This window comes from Schistocerca piceifrons, chromosome 5, assembly GCF_021461385.2.
Source record: "Schistocerca piceifrons isolate TAMUIC-IGC-003096 chromosome 5, iqSchPice1.1, whole genome shotgun sequence".
Lineage (NCBI taxonomy): Eukaryota > Metazoa > Arthropoda > Insecta > Orthoptera > Acrididae > Schistocerca > Schistocerca piceifrons.
This window is the reverse complement of record NC_060142.1, coordinates 511,237,371-511,257,861: the sequence shown is the minus strand read 5'-3', so window position 1 is coordinate 511,257,861 and position 20,491 is coordinate 511,237,371. Positions and strand designations below refer to the sequence as shown.

Here is a 20,491-nt window from a genome sequence, read left to right as displayed (position 1 = left end):
GCCTCGGTCGTATGCAGTCCTGATTGTGGCGCTCACCTGCACGGCGCCAAACACGCATACGACCATCATTGGCACCAAGGCAGAAGCGACTCTCATCGCTGAAGACGACACGTCTCCATTCGTCCCTCCATTCACGCCTGTCGCGACACCACTAGAGGCGGGCTGCACGATGTTGGGGCGTGAGCGGAAGACGGCCTAACGGTGTGCGGGACCGTAGCCCAGCTTCATGGAGACGGTTGCGAATGGTCCTCGCCGATACCCCAGGAGCAACAGTGTCCCTAATTTGCTGGGAAGTGGCGGTGCGGTCCCCTACGGCACTGCGTAGGATCCTACGGCCTTGGCGTGCATCCGTGCGTCGCTGCGGTCCGGTCCCAGGTCGACGGGCACGTGCACCTTCCGCCGACCACTGGCGACAACATCGATGTACTGTGGAGACCTCACGCCCCACGTGTTGAGCAATTCGGCGGTACGTCCACCCGGCCTCCCGCATGCCCACTATACGCCCTCGCTCAAAGTCCGTCAACTGCACATACGGTTCACGTCCACGCTGTCGCGGCATGCTACCAGTGTTAAAGACTGCGATGGAGCTCCGTATGCCACGGCAAACTGGCTGACACTGACGGCGGCGGTGCACAAATGCTGCGCAGCTAGCGCCATTCGACGGCCAACACCGCGGTTCCTGGTGCGTGTGATCATTGCTTGTACAGCCCTCTCGCAGTGTCTGGAGCAAGTATGGTGGGTCTGACACACCGGTGTCAATGTGTTCTTTTTTCTATTTCCAGGAGTGTATTTATTTCTGTAAAAACTTCCAAGCTAAATGACTTATGTCTATTTTGTGAAATGTAATTATTCCATAAATAATTTTTGAGAACTATAGTGTCAGTCAGCGTGTGACTGACTGCGATCGACTATAATACTTTTTTTGTTTTAGAATCTAAGTGAACAGCCGGCCGGAGTGGCCGAGCGGTTCTAGCCGCTACAGTCTGGAACCGCGCGACCGCTACGGTCGCAGGTTCGAATCCTGCCTCGGGCATGGATGTGTGTGATGTCCTTGGGTTAGTTAAGTTTAATTAGTTCTAAGTTCTAGGGGACTGATGATCATAGCAGTTAAGTCCCATAGTGCTCAGATCCAATTGGAGCATTTTTTTGGAAGTGAACAGCATTTGTACACTCTCTCTCTCTCTCTCTCTCTCTCTCTCTCTCTCTCTATTATCTGTTAGCCTTTAGACCGATATGGGGCATTGTATATGCGTTCCGTGTGTATCAGTAATTAATCCTCCTTTTATGCAGACAAATCTGATCCAATGACCAATACGAGCTTAACGGATTAGTATTCTGCCATTTATACATTTGCAACTTTCTACAGCATCCCTGAAATTAAAAGCCGATCATCACGAAGCGTTTTGCAAACTTGAATGCAAGCGCGGAGCCTTAAATGATCTGGCCACAGTCTCCAAGCTATGATTCCATTTCGACCGTAAATTACAGATTCCGGCCCCGCAAAATTGATGGTGGTATTAAAAGAGGTAATCTTCTCTAAAATTCACACCAATTTTCTAGAAGTCAGTTTAGTCACTAACGACAATGCACCCGCATTCAACAATGGCCGTTTGCTCCAGTTAATTTTAGCAGTTTTCCTTCCAGTAATTTATTTCAATTTCTAGTTAAAACTAAATTTTAGTAATCCTGGGTGAGCAGACGTATCAAACGCCAGATGAGAAATTTTATCGTGAAAACTATCTCGGTTACATACGTCTGTGAAACACAAAGCAAAATTAATGCAGGATAAACACTCGTCTTAATTAAGCAAGATGAGAAAGAACTGTTCTTCCCCGACACAGTTCTTACGACAGCGATTGCGTAACTGACTGTGGGAAGGCCACACAACGCAAGGTCTCTCTGACCACTACAGGTATATGTTTATGAGAGTGGAAAAAGTACAAAAACACTTGCCAGTTAGCGGTTCTTGCTCAGTTTCCGCAACATTCGGTTTTCCTATACCCATTCACACTGTCTCGTATGATTAATACAGACGCTGAAAATTTACTGTAGCACTCATCTACTCCACTCGCGAATGGTGAACTGAACCATTAGTTTCCTGTAAGGGTTAATAGCATTTTCTTTGGCCTGGAGATAATGTTTCATACTCCCAACCAGCGTTGGTCTATGACAAGGACGATAAAAGGTTTTGTGTAAGTATGAGGGGCAGTGAAATGAAAACGAGACAGATAGAAGACAGATATAAACTTCATTATTTCAAAAGTTATCACCATGATGGTTAATATACACTGAAGAGCCAAGGGAACTGGTACACCCGCCTAATATTATGTAGAGGATCCCTCGGTACGCTGTAGTGGCGCAACACGACGTGGCAGGGACTCGACTAATGTCTGAAGTAGTGCCGAGTGGACGTGACACCATGAAACATGCAGGGCCGTCCATAAATCCTGAGTATACGAGGGGGGGGGGGGTGGAGTTCTCTACTGATCAGCAAATTGCAAAGTATCCCAGAAATTTTCAATAATGTTCATACCTGGGGAGTTTGGTGGCCAGCGGAAGTGTTTAAACTCAGAAGAGTATTCCTGGAGCCACGCTGTAGCAATTCTGGACGTGTCGGGTGTCGCATTGTCCTGCTGGAATTGCCCAAGTCCGTCGGAATACACAATGGACATGATGTCACGAGTCGTATCTAGACGTACGAGGGGTCCCACGTCACTCCAGCTGCACCCGCCCCACAACATTACAGAGCCTCCACCAACTTGAACAGTTATTGATTGGTGACTCCATAGAGTGCTGTGTGACAACGACCATATAATAAGTAAAATTAGAAGGAAGGTCAGCGTTGGCCATACTTTTGATGACTTATTACCAGCAAAATCGATTTTCGGTCACATAATGATCATCTTCAGTGCTTTAGCGTACAAATTAAAGTTCGTAGGCACTGGTGTCTAGTTATTAGCAATAACAGAAGCTTCTAACTTGAACAGTGCCCTGCTGAAATGAAGGGTCCATGGATTCATGAGGTTGTCTCGATTACCCGTACATGTCCATTCGCTCGATACAATTTGAAACGAGACTTGTCCGACCAGGCAACACGTTTCCAGTCATCAAGAGTCCAATGGCGGTGCTGAAGGGTGCAGTCGAGGAGTAAAGCTTTGTGTTGTGCACTCATCAAGGGTACACGAGTGGGCCTTCTGCTACGAAAGCCCACATCGGTGATGTTTTGTCGAATGGTTCGCACGCTGTCGACGGCCCAGCATTAAAACCTGTAACGGGTTGCGGAAGGGTTACACTTCTGTCACGCTGAACGATTCTCTTTAGTCGTCGTCTGTCACGTTCTTGCATGATCTTTCTCCGGCCGCAGCGATGTCGCAGATTTGATGTGTTACCAGATTCCCAATATTCACGGTACTCAACAACTGCGCCAGACACTTGTCTTAATACAGACGTTGCCGACTGCAGCGCCGTGTTCTGCCTGTTCACATACACTCCTGGAAATGGAAAAAAGAACATATTGACACCGGTGTGTCAGACCCACCATACTTGCTCCGGACACTGCGAGAGGGCTGTACAAGCAATGATCACACGCACGGCACATCGGACACACCAGGAACCGCGGTGTTGGCCGTCGAATGGCGCTAGCTGCGCAGCATTTGTGCACCGCCGCCGTCAGTGTCAGCCAGTTTGCCGTGGCATACGGAGCTCCATCGCAGTCTTTAACACTGGTAGCATGCCGCGACAGCGTGGACGTGAACCGTATGTGCAGTTGACGGACTTTGAGCGAGGGCGTATAGTGGGCATGCGGGAGGCCGGGTGGACGTACCGCCGAATTGCTCAACACGTGGGGCGTGAGGTCTCCACAGTACATCGATGTTGTCGCCAGTGGTCGGCGGAAGGTGCACGTGCCCGTCGACCTGGGACCGGACCGCAGCGACGCACGGATGCACGCCAAGACCGTAGGATCCTACGCAGTGCCGTAGGGGACCGCACCGCCACTTCCCAGCAAATTAGGGACACTGTTGCTCCTGGGGTATCGGCGAGGACCATTCGCAACCGTCTCCGTGAAGCTGGGCTACGGTCCCGCACACCGTTAGGCCGTCTTCCGCTCACGCCCCAACATCGTGCAGCCCGCCTCCAGTGGTGTCGCGACAGGCGTGAATGGAGGGACGAATGGAGACGTGTCGTCTTCAGCGATGAGAGTCGCTTCTGCCTTGGTGCCAATGATGGTCGTATGCGTGTTTGGCGCCGTGCAGGTGAGCGCCACAATCAGGACTGCATACGACCGAGGCACACAGGGCCAACACCCGGCATCATGGTGTGGGGAGCGATCTCCTACACTGGCCGTACACCACTGGTGATCGTCGAGGGGACACTGAATAGTGCACGGTACATCCAAACCGTCATCGAACCCATCGAAATACCATTCCTAGACCGGCAAGGGAACTTGCTGTTCCAACAGGACAATGCAAGTCAGCATGTATCCCGTGTCACCCAACGTGCTCTAGGAGGTGTAAGTCAACTACCCTGGCCAGCAAGATCTCCGGATCTGTCCCCCATTGAGCATGTTTGGGACTGGATGAAGCGTCGTCTCACGCGGTCTGCACGTCCAGCACCAACGCTGGTCCAACTGAGGCGCCAGGTGGAAATGGCATGGCAAGCCGTTCCACAGGACTACATCCAGCATCTCTACGATCGTCTCCATGGGAGAATAGCAGCCTGCATTGCTGCGAAAGGTGGATATACACTGTACTAGTGCCGACATTGTGCATGCTCTGTTGCCTGTGTCTATGTGCCTGTGGTTCTGTCAGTGTGATCATGTGATGTATCTGACCCCAGGAATGTGTCAATAAAGTTTCCCCTTCCTGGGACAATGAATTCACGGTGTTCTTATTTCAATTTCCAGGAGTGTATCTCTGTATTTCAATACGCATGCCTATACCTGTTCCTTTGGCGTTTCAGTGTATTTATTCTACTGTGACACACGACGATCAGTGGCTTCATGGAAAAATGTTTGCGGTTGCCTAAGAAACCATGATGGTACCCATGCGTGCACCCCGTCGTTCGAAGCACGTCGACGGCCCCGAACGTCTTTGTCTAGGGCTCCAAAAGTATGGAAATTGCATAGGAGAGAACGGGACTGTACGGAAGATCTGTAAGGACTTTCCAGGGTAAGTTCTGCAGCGTAGTCGAAACAAGCCCAGCAACACGTGGGGCCGCCCTGAAGAAAGACATTGTGGCCGTTGAATTGCTTCACAAGGAGAGGAGCGCGCTCCGTTACAATCATGATTCCGTAGGCAATCGCGCAAATTTTTCCTTTTTTCATTTGACTGCCTCTTTACTATCAGATCATAGCACCAATCTTTACTGCTACAGTCACAGTTTTCTGTTATTCGTATTTTACACGACGCGTTTCGGGGAACGATTCCCATTTTCAAGTCTATAATTTCTTTGTACTATGCCATTTTTACGTAATGTTTTTGATGTGTGGGGTCCTGCTTTCTTTTGTTGATTTTACTGAAACATGTTAAAAAGGCGCATTTTTAGTTAGTTATCGATTTTATATGTAAAAATCTATGTGACTAGTACAAAGAAATACACACTTGAAAATGGAATTCATTTCCCGAAACGCGTCGTGTAAAATATGAATAAAAGAAAATTGTGACTGGTAGCAGAAACTTTATTTATAAACAAACCTACTGTTTTTACAGTTTCATATAATGGACAAAATCAGACAATCTTTACGTTTAGATGCCACGAACAAGACGAACTTTTAATTCCATATGTATCTGACGCATCTCGGCTAAAGCTAGCATGAAACTAAAGTAAATAAAATTGTGTCAAGAACTGGCCTTGTTCATTTTCTGTACCATAGGTGCAGGAGAGCTAGGACAGGTAGGGGCAACCATCTCGACCTTAGTTTTCTGTCGAGGGTTCTGACAGAGTATATTGCGATGACCTCATTTCGTGTCACGTAGTGCGACGTAAAAAGATATGTGCTGCTGCTGTCATTTTGCCTTAAAATAGCGGCAGAAACTTTAAAAATACGTACATTATATCATATTCAAGTGACAAAATTAAGCCTAGTGCGTTAGATTCACCAGTCGAGAGGATGGGAGAGGGTGTAGCAGAAAATGCGAACGTACGTTTTTAAGGTATTGTGTTCCCCATTATTTGCTTCGGTTGCATGTGTTTTAGATGTAGCATTTGATGTGGGGTGGGCGTCTTCACAAAACGGGAGGACTTGAGTCTTTCGAAATTCCTGAAGGCTAACGTAAATAAAATCATATTTTTCATTGTCTTTCTGAATCCACAGTTTAGAGTAATCTAAAATTTTGAAAAATTGTTTGAAGCATGTGATTGTATTGCTGTAAGCAACCTCATAAAAAAATTCTCACAGCAGGAAAAGTTCGGCGTTATAATCATCTGTTCATACGAGGGCTATTCGGAAAGTAAGGAACGATAGGTTGCGAAGTGGAAGCCACAGTGAAAATCTGAACTGTTTTATTTGCAACTGTTAGCTACAATTTCCAGCTACTTATCTCCATAGTGGCCGATCCGACTAGGACGTTTGTCGTAGCGTTGTACCAACTTTCCAATACCCTCGTTATAAAAGGCAGCCGCCAGTGCTTTCCACCGGCTCTCTACGCTGGCCTACAGCTCGTTTTCTGCGCCAAAATGTTGTCTTCATAGCCAGCGGTTCATGTGAGCTTAGGTGAAACTCAGAGGGAGACAATTACGAACTGTATTGTGGATAATCAAACATTTCCAATTGAAAACTATGCAGGAGCATCTTCATTGCCCCTGCAGAATACGGCTGAGAATTTTCTTGAAGAAAGTGCACGACAGTTATGTGATGTTGGCTGCATAGCTTCAGGCGAAATTTCTCACCAGGCCCTCGTACTTGGCGCGAGACACTACTGTTCTAGGTATCTTTATGTGCTCCCTGTGTGGTCAGAACTAAAAAGTACTACTAACGCGATCGACAGGAATATTAGAGACACTGCCCAACACACCTGTGAAAAACTTCATCGGATTTTCACTGTGATTACCTTTTCGCGACCGATCGTTCCTTACTTTCCGAATAACCCTCGTGTGTACTGTAGCAACAACGTCGTTATTCTGTTCGCCTCCTTGTTATGGCGCGAGCTGCAACTTCATTAATGTTACATCAGCTCGTCAATTACTTTTTACTTCTGTGGTATTCTTACTATGTGGAAGCACATCTCAGAGAATCAACAAGGTATTCTGTTGCGGCATGACGGCAAGTCTAATGTTCAGGGTCTGTCAAAACTAAAAGCTATCGCCGAATTACGTCAAAGATGAAACAGATGTTGTTTAAGATTAAATAACAAATTATTCTGTTTTCACTTGCCGCATAACTGTGTGACAAACATTCACTGCGGAACTCCGGCATCGAGTGACGTTGAACAGCGGTTTTTCGAGTCGTAAAAAAGTCCGTCGAAAGACAGTAAGTCACATGCTACACTAATTAATGAAATATTAATTTGCAGACAAAAAAAGAACTATCGTTCCTACTTTGTATTCGAACGTTACTTTGCATTTCACAGCGCTTGATCACTAACAGAATAGGATTCTGAAGTTATCCTTGCAGAAAATAACCCAGAATTCAACAGCGTTCATTCCATGGACCGGCCAGACGCAGAAGATTCGTCATTTAGAGAGAGACACCTGCGGTTGGTAATATAAAATTCATCGCTGTGTCATAGACATGACGAGGATTTTCTTGACTTCGAGCAGGCAGTCGATCAAATCTGCATTAGCAACTGCATGTCCACTGGGATGTCTCGAACTAAATGTGCACGTATACTCTACAAGAGAATGCACAATTTACATTACGAAGGGTACATTGTACGAAAGTCAGTGGCTCCCTGTTCTATCCCAATCGCCTGTGGAGCGAGCGAAAAAACATACAGCCTGAAGTGGCGTAAGTCTTGGAACTCAACAAATCGCTGGAAGTCCCATGCAGAAATATTGAGCCATGCTGTCCCCACAACCGTCCATAATTGAGAAAATGTTGTCGGTGCAGGATTTTGTGCACGAACTGACCTCTCGATTACGTCCGATAAATATTCGATGGGATTCATGTCTGACGATCTGGGTGGCCAAACCATTCTCTGGAATTGTCCAGAACATTCTTCGAACCATTGCGAACAATTGTGACCCGGTGACACGATGCACTGTCATACATAAAAATTCCATTGTTATTTGGGAACAAACGGTCTCCAAGTAGCCGAACATAACGATTTCCAGTAAGCGATCCGTTCAGTTGGACCAAACGACCCACGTCATTACATGAATACACAACCCACACCATTATGGAGCCACCACCAGCTTACACACGGACTTGTTGACAACTTGGGTCATGGCTTCGTTGGGTCTGCACCACATTCGAACCCTACTATCAGCTCTTACCAACTGAAATCGGGACTCATCTGACCAGGTCACGCTTTTCCAGTCGTCTGTGGTACCACGGATATGGTCCAAATGGTTCAAATGACTCTGAGCACTATGAGGCTTAACATCTGAGTTCATCAGTCGGCTAGACTCAGAACTACTTAAACCTAACTAACCCAAGGACATCACGCACATCAATGCCCGAGGCAGGATAAGAACCTGCGACCGTATCAGCAGTGCGGTTCCGGACTGAAGCGCCTAGAACCACTCGGCCACACGGCCGGTCCACTGATAAGATCACGAGCCCAGAAGAGATGCCGCAAGCAATGCTGTGCTGTTACCAAGGGCACTCGCGCTGGTCGTCTGCAGACGTAGTCCATTAACGCCGCACTTCGCCGCACTTCCCTAACGGACTCGTTCGTCGTACGTCCCACACTGATTCCTGCGGTAATTTCACACAGTGATGCTTGTCTGATAGCACTGACAACTCTATACAAACGCCGCTGCTCTCGGTCGGTAAGTGAAGGCCGTCGGCCAATGCGTTGCCCTTCTATACGTTGTGCACACGACACTACTGCCATATGTATACAACTATATCGCTATCCCTGACTTTTGTCACCCCAGTGTATCTCAGAACACGCCCTAATCACTGTTGTCTCGTTGTCACTACTCCTTTGCGACATAGACGATAGAATCAACAGTACTTTCGTACAATCTTTCTCGAACACCGTATCTGTAGATATATCCAACACAGTTCGCAAAAACATCATTTTTCTTACAAATATTTCCATTTAAAGTTTCAGCTCATCTCCATTACCCTTTCATACGGACCATACGGACCACACTGACCTATTCCGATCCCAGAAAGATCTTCCTGAATTCGCTGTCACGGCCAGGCCTACCTGATAAACACCCGAATGTTGGAGAAATATGTAGCAATAGTGTAGGTGCACCTTCCCGGAAATGGTTACGTAGGTAAAGATTAGTTTACGTCACGAAAGAGCGACCCGGAAATAGTAAAAAACTTCGACAGGCACTAGAAGACAGATGTCAGTTATCCCGCGAAGACCTGCTTACAGAGTCTGAAGAAACACCAAAGACTGAGGAAGATACCAGAGCACCCTGCGAATCGCTCCATAAGAGCGAAAAAGCACTCATTATTCCCGCGCCCCATTCGTGAATGGAACAGAAAGAAACCGATATACGTGATCGAATGAGAATTACCTGTCATGTACTTGGATAGATGAAGATGTAAGTAAAGGATAGTCCCCGCTTAGATACTAGCAACTCTTCCTTCTACGCTACTGCAGTCGTAGCTCAAGTCCAATGAGGACGTAACGAAATCGAACAGTGGATTTTCGGCGATTTTCGTTTTCTATCCAAGTATACGATACTATCTGCCTGCATAGCTACAGCCACTAACGCGCAATTGTGCATTGGCGCTCCACTCGCACGTAGCTGGTATGATTCTTGGTGGAGAAAAAAAAATCCTCATTGCCAATATTTGACTGATAAGGCGACGCGAATTGGTAATGTAAAATTCCTGGTCAACACATTAACAGAGTGTGCCACTGTCGGCCGGCCGGGGTGGTCGAGCAGTTCTAGGCGCTACAGTCTGGAACCGCGCGACCACTACGGTCGTAGGTTCGAATCCTGCCTTGGGCATGGATGTGCGTTTCTAAGTTCTCGGGGACTGATGACCTCAGAAGTTAAGTCCCATAGTGCTCAGAGCCATTTGAACCATTTTTTGTGCCACTGTCCTGGCTAAAATTCCAAACCTATCCTTAGTGTCGATTATAGAGGGCTTGTATTATTGTTGATGGTGATTAAACATAATAATAATAATAATAATAATAATAATAATAATAATAGGGCTATTCGGAAACTAATGTCTGACAGGTCGCGAAATGGAAACGACAGTGAAAATCCGTTGAAGCTTTGCAAAAGATGTGCTGGGCATTGTGCCTAGTATGCTTGTCGACCACGTCATGTCGCTCTTTTCAGTTCTGAGCACAGAGTGCGCACATGAAGATGTCTAGAACAACAGTGTCTCACGCTAATTGTGGGTGCGCCTGATTTCATGCTACCTCACATAACGTAGCTGTCTTCATGACAATTCTCGGCCACACACTGCAGGGGTAATGAGGATGCCCCTGCAGCGTTTACGATAGGAAGTGTGTATCACCCACCATACAGCCCCGAATTGGCTCCCTCTGATGTTCATCTCTGCTCACATGAGTTGCTGCTTATGAAGACAACATTTTGGCACAGACACTGAACTGCAAACCAGCACGGAGAAAAAACCGAAAGCAAAGGCGGCTGCCTTCTGTGACGAGAGTACTGGAAAGCTCGTACAATGCTACGACAGATGTCTAAGTCGGAGCATGTGTAGAGAAGTAGCTGAAAGGTATAACTTACTGTTGCAAATAAAACGTTTTTTTATTTTCACTGTTGTTCCATTTTGCGACCAATCGGATCTTACGCTCTGAATAGCCCTAGTAATTTCGTATGATTCAACGGCCTAGTGCAGTTGTTTGTATTAGATGTCCCTCTGGTGACTAGGGTGCCCCTCACACCTTCCCCCCTCCTCCTCGCCTCCCCCTCTAACAACCTACCACAACAAAGGTCAAAATTTAATAATGATTGTAGGGTTGCTCACGCTGCTAAATACTGCATTTTCGGGCAACAACAATGTCATCATGTGGCAGGTGTCATTAGAGCACAGTCAAAGTCATTTCATGTAATAATAAACAAACTAGGCACTCATCTTTTCGTATTTCCCATGCTGGTCTCGTTGTAAAATCATGCCCCAATCGTCGAAAATCTAGGTGGTGGTGATTCCAAGCTCGGATGCAAAGAGGCCTAGGTTTTTATTCTGCAATATTCAAAAGTTTTACAGATGTGTTTCACAAACCATTCTTGAAGATTAGACCTTTGAAAGTTAGCACAATAATCAGCACTCCGAATTTAAGTTACTCTTCTTTTTTTATTACTTTTGCTGCAATATCACCTAACACACAAAACATCACTTCACAATACAAAACATACTTGAAAACATTTTCCTCACTGTTAAAGTTCACATTTTATAAGCTGACTACAATATGCGTCTTTCAATATGACGTCCAAGACTTGACTTTGTCAAGGTCCGACTCTCTAACAACTAACTAATAATCGCTTACGCGCCCAAAAATCAGAGTTACAAGTACGTCAAAGATCATAGTGACAAAAGAAAAATACACAGAAGAATAATATCATTGCAATACAAACATATCGATGTATCAAAGTACCTCTACATTAATGAAATCAAATCTGAATGTTGTCTCAGAAATATGTCAACTACTTTACAGAAACACATTAGAATATTGCTGGTATCGAGAGGTTAAGTTGAGCTGCCGTAATGGTTATGTAATTCAAGTACCATTACCCCCCCCCCTCAACCTCTCCCTTTCCCCAGCACTCCTACTGGGGAAAGAGGCCCTACAGTTTAACGTGGAATCTGAATGAAGTATCGTTCCTGGTAAATCAGCACATCGGTGAGAGGTGAAGTCGTGATTAAAAACTGAAAAAATCCCTGATGCTGTCGGGATTCGATCCTCCGATTTTTCGGTTTCCAGACACCAGCTTCACAGCCAGACCAACAGGTCCGACAATGATTCAGAATCACAATAGTCATGCTGAGGTAATGGTTCAAAAGCCAACGGGTATAGTAGCTGTACGTGCTTGAATCAATGAAATAAAATTTTGTTAGACATTATCTTTACACATGGAGAGTCAGGAAGAACGGTACATGCTTTGAGGAATTAGTATTAGTGGTTCTGACCAAAAAAAACTTTGTATGGACACATATCCTATTCCAAATGCTTTCCGAGATAAGACACATTTAATGAACATCGTTATTTATTTTCTGTAGTATTCAAACACTGTCATTCGTGTAGAGGAAGCTGAGACGAAGTTTGATACAGGACACTTTGGTCTATTAAGTCGGGAGACAAACTGAAATTGGCCTACAAAAACTACCTAAGGTACAGCGCATGCGCTACGTGTGAGATTTACAATATTCTCGCGCTCCCTTCGCTCAAACTATTAATCCTAGAGAAACAGTGACTAGAACCTTTTTTGTAGGAGGTTCAGTGTAGTTCAGTTTTGTACTACGGCAAGTTTTCGCTGGAGTGTGCTATTTTAGAGTTATTCAAGAAAAACGTACAAAAGTGATATTTACTGTGTTCTATCTCGGAAGACATTCGGAATAGGGACTATGTCCATAAGATGTTTTTTGTTCAGGATGACTAACACAGTCACCCTCAAAACATGCACCTATCGTTCTGACTCACCTTCTATGTTACGCGGAAGTAAAATAAGTTTGAAAAAGGACCTACGAGGGTTGTCCAGAAAGTAAGTTCCGATCGGCTGCGAAATGGAAACCACTGGCAAAATCCGGTAAAGCTTTGCACAGATGTGTTGGGCAGTGTCTCTATTATGCCCGTCGATCGTGTCGCGTCGCTCTTTTCAGATTTGAGTGAACAGTGAGCACGTAAAGATGCGTAGGGAATAGCGTCGCCTGTGTCATGCAGGCCACATAACACAACTGTCGAGTAGTACCTTCCTCATGCCAATTCTCGGCCGCACACTGCAGGGGCAATGAGGACGCTCCTGCAGCGTTTCCGATGAGAAGTGTTAGATCACCCACAATGCAATCCGTAATTGGCTCCCCCTGAGTCTCATATCTGCTCACAAGAAGCGCTGGCTATGAAGACAACATTTTTCCACAGACAATAAGCTGCAGACCAGTGCAGATAACTGGCCGAAAGCACAGGCGGCTGCTTTCTAAGACGAGGATATTGGAAAGTCGATACAACACTACGACAAAGCTCGAAGATGGAGCGGCGACTATGTAGAGAAGTAGTTGGTAGGTGTACCTAACTGTTGCAAATAAAACGTTTCTGGTTTTCACTGTGGTTTCCATTTCGCGACCGATCGGAACTTACTTTCTGGAGGTGGTGGTTGTTGTGATGTTTAAGGGGGACTGAACAGCTAAGGTCATCAGTCCCCCATTCCAAAAACAAGCGAGACAAAGTCGCAGAGCAGATAAAACCCCAAGGGGAAGGAGACTGCCCCCCCCCCCCCCAGGTGCTAAAGAACACAAATTAGGCAACGAACACTACAGAAAAGAAGAGTACGAACACCAGACAGAAAGAAATAGAAGAAAAGAAGATGGCCGGAGACTGGTTGACTGACCACGACAACAAAAAAGGGAAAGAGTCAACCATCCGATGAGACACCAAAAAAGCAACAAATATGGAGAGACGCGAGGACAAGAGACACAGAAACGGAAAAGTGCAGGACCCCCCTAAATGGATCCATAAAAAGGACTAGCACGGATAAAATGTAAAACATTGTCAGCCATGGAGGCATCGTCGCATAAAATCAAAGGCAAGGTGCCCAGGAAATTAAGAGACTGCCGAAGGGTGCGCAGTCGGGGACACTCCAATAAAATGTGGGCGACCGTCAGCCGGGACCCACACTGACACAGGGGGGGATCCTCCTGACGCAAAAGATGGCCGTGCGTCAGGTATGTATGGCCGATGCGGAGCCGACACAGGATAACAGAGTCCCTGCGAGAAGACCGCAGGGAGGAGCGCCACACATCGGTCGTCTCCTTAACAGCCCGCAGTTTATTAGGCATTGTCAAGCCTCGCCACTCAGCAGACCACATCCCAAGCACCTTACGGCGCAACACCAGCTGCTGATCGGGAGCCGTGAGGCCGATCTCCAAAGCTGGGGCGTCAAGCGCCCCTTTGGCCAGCCTGTCAACACGTTCGTTCCCCGGGATGCCAACATGACCTGGCGTCCAAACCAAGACCACCGAACGTCCAGAACGGGCAATGGCGGAAACAGACTCCTGAATAGAGGACACCAGAGGAGAAGAGGGATAGCAGCGGTCGATGGCCTGAAGGCTGCTCAGGGAGTCACTGCAGATGACGACGGACATACCTGAGCAGAAACGCATATGCTCAAGAGCGCGCAAGATGGCCACCAGCTCTGCAGTAAAAATACTGCAGCCAGCCGGCAAGGAGCGTTGCTCGACATGGGCAGCGTGAGCAAAAGCGTAGGCAGTGCGACCATCAACCAGGGAACCATCAGTGTAGACAGGCTCACAGCCCGGAAATGATTCGAGGAGCGCAAGAAAACGGCGACGGAGGGCCACAGGCGGAACCGAGTCCTTAGGTCCCTGTGCCAAATCCAGACGGACGGACGGCCGGGACAAACACCAGGGAGGCGTAGGTGTACGGACCCGGAAGGGAGGCAGAAGAGGGAATGACCCCAGTTCTGACAGCAGGGACTGGACACGGACAGCTACGGAAAGCCCAGACCTAGGTCGCCGTTCGGGCAGATGGAGGACCATGGCAGGGAAAAGCAGGCGACGATTGGGATGGTCTGGCGAGCAATGCACGTGGACAGCATAGTCGGCGAGCAGTCGATGGCGGCGAATCCGCAGCGGGGGAACCCCGGCCTCCACCAGTAGACTATCTACGGGGCTGGTACGAAAAGCGCCAGTTGCAAGCCGAACCCCACAGTGGTGTATGGGGTCTAACAACTTCAACACTGAGGGTGATGCAGACCCATAGGCCAGGCACCCATAATCAAGCCGGGACTGCACAAGGGCTCTGTACAATCGCAGCAGCGTGCAGCGATCTGCACCCCAAGACGTGTGGCTAAGGCAGCGGAGGGCGTTGAGGTGCCGCCAGCATTTTTGCTTCAGCTGAGTAACATGAGGAATCCATGTGAGCCGGGCATCAAACACGAGTCCCAAGAAGCGGCAAGTGTCCACCACTTCAAGCAGGTGGCCGCCGAGGTAAAGTTCAGGATGAGGGTGGACCGTCCGACGCCTGCAGAAGTGCATAACTCGAGTCTTGGCTGCAGAGAACTGAAAACCATGAGTCAGAGCCCATGATGCTGCCTTGCGAACGGCGACAATCCTCGTATATTACTGACAGGGATCACGGATTCACTTCAAACTTTGTACGGCTTTAGTAGGCCATTTGAACAACATAATATGCAAGTAGTAAGGTCCACTACTGTGGCAATTCCGAGAAAATGGTAAGAGAAGATTTACGCGTCTATTTGGTCAAGTGGAGTCGGCATCGTAGCTCAGCGTTTTCGGTCAGAAGGCTGGCTGGTCTCTGTAATAATAATAATAATAATAATAATAATAATAATAATAACACTGAGTGAAGAGATGAATAACGAACTTCAAGGCATGTCATGTCACGCCCGTTACGGCCAGATACCAACGATACCGAACAGAACGAAAAAAAAGTGGTTAGCGTTCGAACTTCATATGAGGCGACGGTTCGACTCCAGCTGAAACCTTGATTTTTGTAATACTAGCGTAAATTCTGTGATATTAAAAATTTTTTGCATCTACACTATTCGTTCTTGCTACATTAGCAACGCCTCACCGATCCGCAGGTTAACTGCCAATTGGGACCTGCCTCTGTGTCTGCAGCTCAAAGCGTCGAGGTGCAAAGTAGTTCCGGGTACCTTATCAGATTGCTCGTACAAGCGATTTGGCAAATCACGACATGCATGCATTTTCAGGAAAACTCTATGCGTTTCTTCATTTACTTGTCGATAGTTGTAAATAAGTTTGGACTAATAATTAAATTAATTAAATATGATAAGTAGTCAAATAAATTCACTATAACTTCTTGCAAGTACACGTGTTTTTTTAATCATATTACCTCTCATATGTCATATGAAGACACATTTGGAAAATTATTTGATTTGTCTTTTCTTTACTTATTACTTACTTTAAGCAAATTTCTAAAAAATGCGAAACTGTTCTCTTCTAGTTGCTCCCAAATAACCAACCTGCTCCTGATAAGGCAAACAAAACGTGCCCAAGAAAACGTGAAATGCATTCAACGTGTTATAATTTCCTGTTTGCGACTGGCGATACACTGTTGAAGCTTCTTACACAGACGCTAAGTTGATTTTTGTGTTTACTTACAATAAGAGTATAAAACGTACGCTTGACGAAAATATCGCTGTACAAACAGAACGTACTTACCTCCGAGCTTGGATCAAGAATTAGGTAGAGTGATGTTAAATGACGCGGCCCCGTTCGTTACATTCGAAACCTGTGGAAAAAAGTTAATGTAAGTAACGAAATAACCCACAAACAGAAATTTTAATTATTACGTTTTTATTTTGCATACCTGTACATTCAAGAGGAAAGAAGCAAGTTAAGAGTTGCTTCTATAATAAACATACAAAAAATGCAGAGTAACAAAAGACGCTTCGCAGATCGGTACTACTTGTGGGACGAATTACATAGAGTATTCCAGGAGGAATGATCGAAACTTGGGAACGATTATTCGAAGCATGGAAGTCGTGTAAACACGGGCTCTAAAATGCATGCCTTCAGAGCCATCAACACTACTTCATTTTCGATAGTGTGAAACACATGTCTTCTACTGAACAAGTGCTCGTAAGTTCTTAGAATCCATGTTCACTAGGTATTTATTTCTCGTTTTGCCCCATACTACCTCTTCCCACAATATGCAAAGCAAAGAGCTTGCAGTAGAAAAGATTTGGTCCACGGTATAGAAGAGTCACGACGCGCTCCTGGCTCTTAAGGTATGAAGTTTAGAGCACATGTTTACTACACTTTTTTCTAGAATGATCGTTTATGTCCTATCGCTGAATATTGACCAGTCCTCCTCGCACGCCCATACGAGTATGTACACATTCAGCAAAGGCTATCACACAACGGCAGTTACGGGAATCTGAACGATTTAAAACTTGGTCTTGGCTTACTCCAATGTCGGAGAGGAAGAATATGGACAGAACGGGGAAATGGATGTCTTCTAAAACATCCTCCGAAGTGCCACCGATGCTTCTGCGACGCAGATGAGGTCGTTCAGGATTTCTTTGCAAAGAAAACGCCAGGACACAGCAATACCTTTTTACTTGTGCTATCTTTTGCGTCCGTAAGTGGTGATGACTATGAAAAATTACTCTGTGTTTCCTCGTAATACGTCGAGGTGCACAATAAAGAGCGAAAAACGACTTTATCATCCTTGAACACTTCTATGCCTTTCGTAAATTAAATAAGCCACGACTACCCTCTGACAGACGAAATTTCAAACGTTTTCTTGTAATGGCGTTCCGTACACGTAATAATTTCATTAAAAGACTTCAGTCTGAGGTTTGAAAGATAACAATACGATGAGACGATATTACGTGACCTGTGATGTTGGACTGATGGCTGCAGGCACTGAATACCTTATATGCTGTCTGATACATGAATGGCATGACTTCGCTTGAAAGTCCTACAAGATACACGCATGATAGAAATCAGCTGGTCGGAAACGAGCGACAACCCAATTTTCTTTATATGAGGTACCACAACCGTCTGCTTTTTGAAGGACTTGGTGAAGATTGTATTTCGGCTGTTGTTTGAACGTATTTGCTTTATTTAAATTCGCCCGAATGGCCAATTTTGGCCTTGCAGGCCATTCTCAAGTGCTGTAGGTGCCAACATTTCGTAATATATTTCTTTTTGCATCCACCATGTCCGCTGATACGTAATAGGATGTAGTACGCCGTATTGGCATCTACAGCACTTGAGAATACGTGGAAACAGCACCAGAGGTGGACCTTCCCAAAGTCCTTCGATGACACAACGCAACAGAGATTTTGCAGCCTAAAGCGGATAATTTCCTTAAAACAGTCCCTGTTTCTGTGAATTCAGTTTCAATCTATTGCCACGAAGTTTTGACCTATTATCTGGAAACTCTAAACAAGTCGTACATATTCAATAATCGTGATTACATACAATGATTTACAAGTGTGAATTATGTTAACGGCAACAGTTGCTAATATTAATGTAGAAATTAAACACGAAACTGAAAGCAAGAATCAATTAAACAATATAAAATAAAAGTTCCAAGGGAAGAACTTCCAGCTTATATTACTAGATACAGTACTGGAAACCTCGTAGTAACTCGACGTTTGCCGACTAACTACAATTATACCTACTTTTAAATCTATTGTTGCTACACTATTCTACATTATCGACTCTGATACAAGCGTTCTTTGGTGCATCCTCGAGTCTCCGCATAACTGTGTGCGTGGCCATAGCATTCACTCCTCCCTTTTTTTAAAAAAAATGTTTCTTTTATATGGAAACGCTTCTTGTGATCTGTTGACGTTATTTTGATATTCAGAACGTCTACTTGATCTTATAGACCGAAAGTTAAGCAGTTGCCTTTTAGATATTCTATGTGTAATCATTCTAACTTTAGTCACAAGTATCCGTCAGTTATAACTGTTTGCGGATCGCAATCAAACTGTCTGCATTCTCTCTGTGTTTGTAAAAGGGGAAAACTGAAAACGACATCAGCGGAGTCTTCCTCTCCACATTCACAGTTTGGTGTGTTATTACATCCCACTCGATGTAGATGTTTGGGATATGGCCCGTGACTCGTTAATATGTGCACCATACCTTGCGCACTTTGAGTCTGTCCCTGATGCTTGCGAATATACTATTGTAAACCCGCCTTGCAGTTCTTCTAGTGTCCCACTGAGACTGCCATTCATCTAAGTCCCAGGCTTGGGCTCGTGAATATCTGATCAGTAGTATGAGTTCCTGCGATCTCGTACACGCGATCATATTGTCCACGCTCCAACCAATACAGCGTTGCCCTGTAACGTACCACGATCTCTATCAGACATATCCCGAGGATTGGCAGTAATCCCTCGACAGGTGTTTCTGTCACCGGTCAACGGACTACGACAAAGTTTCTCCCACTGAGGAGATTCCACACTTGGACTTTTGTTTGAAAGAAAAAGATTCAATTTTTTCAGCCACAAATATATGCACTTGTGGAATTCGTGGAAATTAAAAGATACTAGTTCTGGTGAACATTGTCAAAGTTTCAAAAAATATATAGTTTTCTTAACTCCTTCAGTTTTTGCATTGCCAAAACACCGTATTGGAAATATGAATAATTGTCCTAATAGAACATTGTTCTTTCCCACTGCAACTATCACCTCGCATATTTCTTTGTCCTGTCGGTCCACAAGCATTGCTTAGTATCCAACTGTTACGGTTTTAGGCCTACTCTTTGAAAGTCAATCGGTAAGAAGAAAGCCTCTTACATCCCAGTAAGCACTGGATATAATCAATGTGACCGATAAAATGGACTTTGTCTTCAGACTTAGAAAAACACTGGTGTCTTGTATCTGAATGTAGATTTTTGTTTGTTTGTTTCAGAAGCGTGATTCCTCACTTCTCAATAAAAATAGTTTTACTGAACTACGAGTAAAAGCAGTACAGGATCGCATTAGTGAATAACAGAATGAGTGGAAGGACCACACTGGAAGAATGGCAGTCAGCACTAAACTTGTTAGAACTTGTAAAAGTACTCTAAATTTTTTTAGACTCGACATACAAACCTTTCCGACGTTGTGCTCTTCTGTGGTCTGATTACGTGCTAAGACCCGAAGCTACAAAGTCAACTGCATGACAACGGCAGTGTATTAAGTGACGAACTATAAAATCAAATGGTGATTAAAGAGGGAAGAATTTGCCCGAAGCCTTTCATAAAGAGAACTGTCGCCGTCTGCAGATCTAATTTAAGGAAACGTAAAGTAAACGCAGAATTTCCGGACCATGAATCGATCTCGGTTTCATTTAGCAACCAATCTAATCTCCCAGCCATCGCCTTTTCTGTCTATCGGTAAGTCTTACGGGGAATACGCGAGTTTGGTACCACGAAAAAAAGAAAAAAAGAGATGGAAGCGGGACAGATTAAACGAACACTTTATCGCTCGATCTCTGCTGCGATGAAAAATGTTTTTCGAAAGTGCAACCTGCTGCTCGTTGTCGGGGTATTTGAATGAGGCCAGTGTGCGAATCTAGGACACGGCACGTCGTTGCAGATTGTGTCTGGCCGCTTTCTCCCGCCGACGTACGAAGATTTGTGTCTAGCGTGGCGCGAGTATGTAGCTCTGAATGGGAGGGCGCTCGGCGCTGCTCCGCTTGCGAAAGCGTACTCGCTTTATTGCC

General features: G+C 45.5%; 1 protein-coding gene across 2 annotated transcripts in view; it reads right to left on the bottom strand.

Moving 5' to 3' along the window:
* The window catches only part of LOC124798206 (V-type proton ATPase 116 kDa subunit a 1), a 660,233-nt gene that overhangs the window by 498,362 nt on the left and 141,380 nt on the right, over positions 1 to 20,491 (bottom strand). For both annotated transcript variants that reach the window (XM_047261510.1, XM_047261508.1), the window contains exon 2: positions 16,487 to 16,556. The gene's annotated coding sequence lies outside the window, so the exon portion shown is untranslated. The remainder of the gene's footprint in view (positions 1 to 16,486; positions 16,557 to 20,491) is intronic.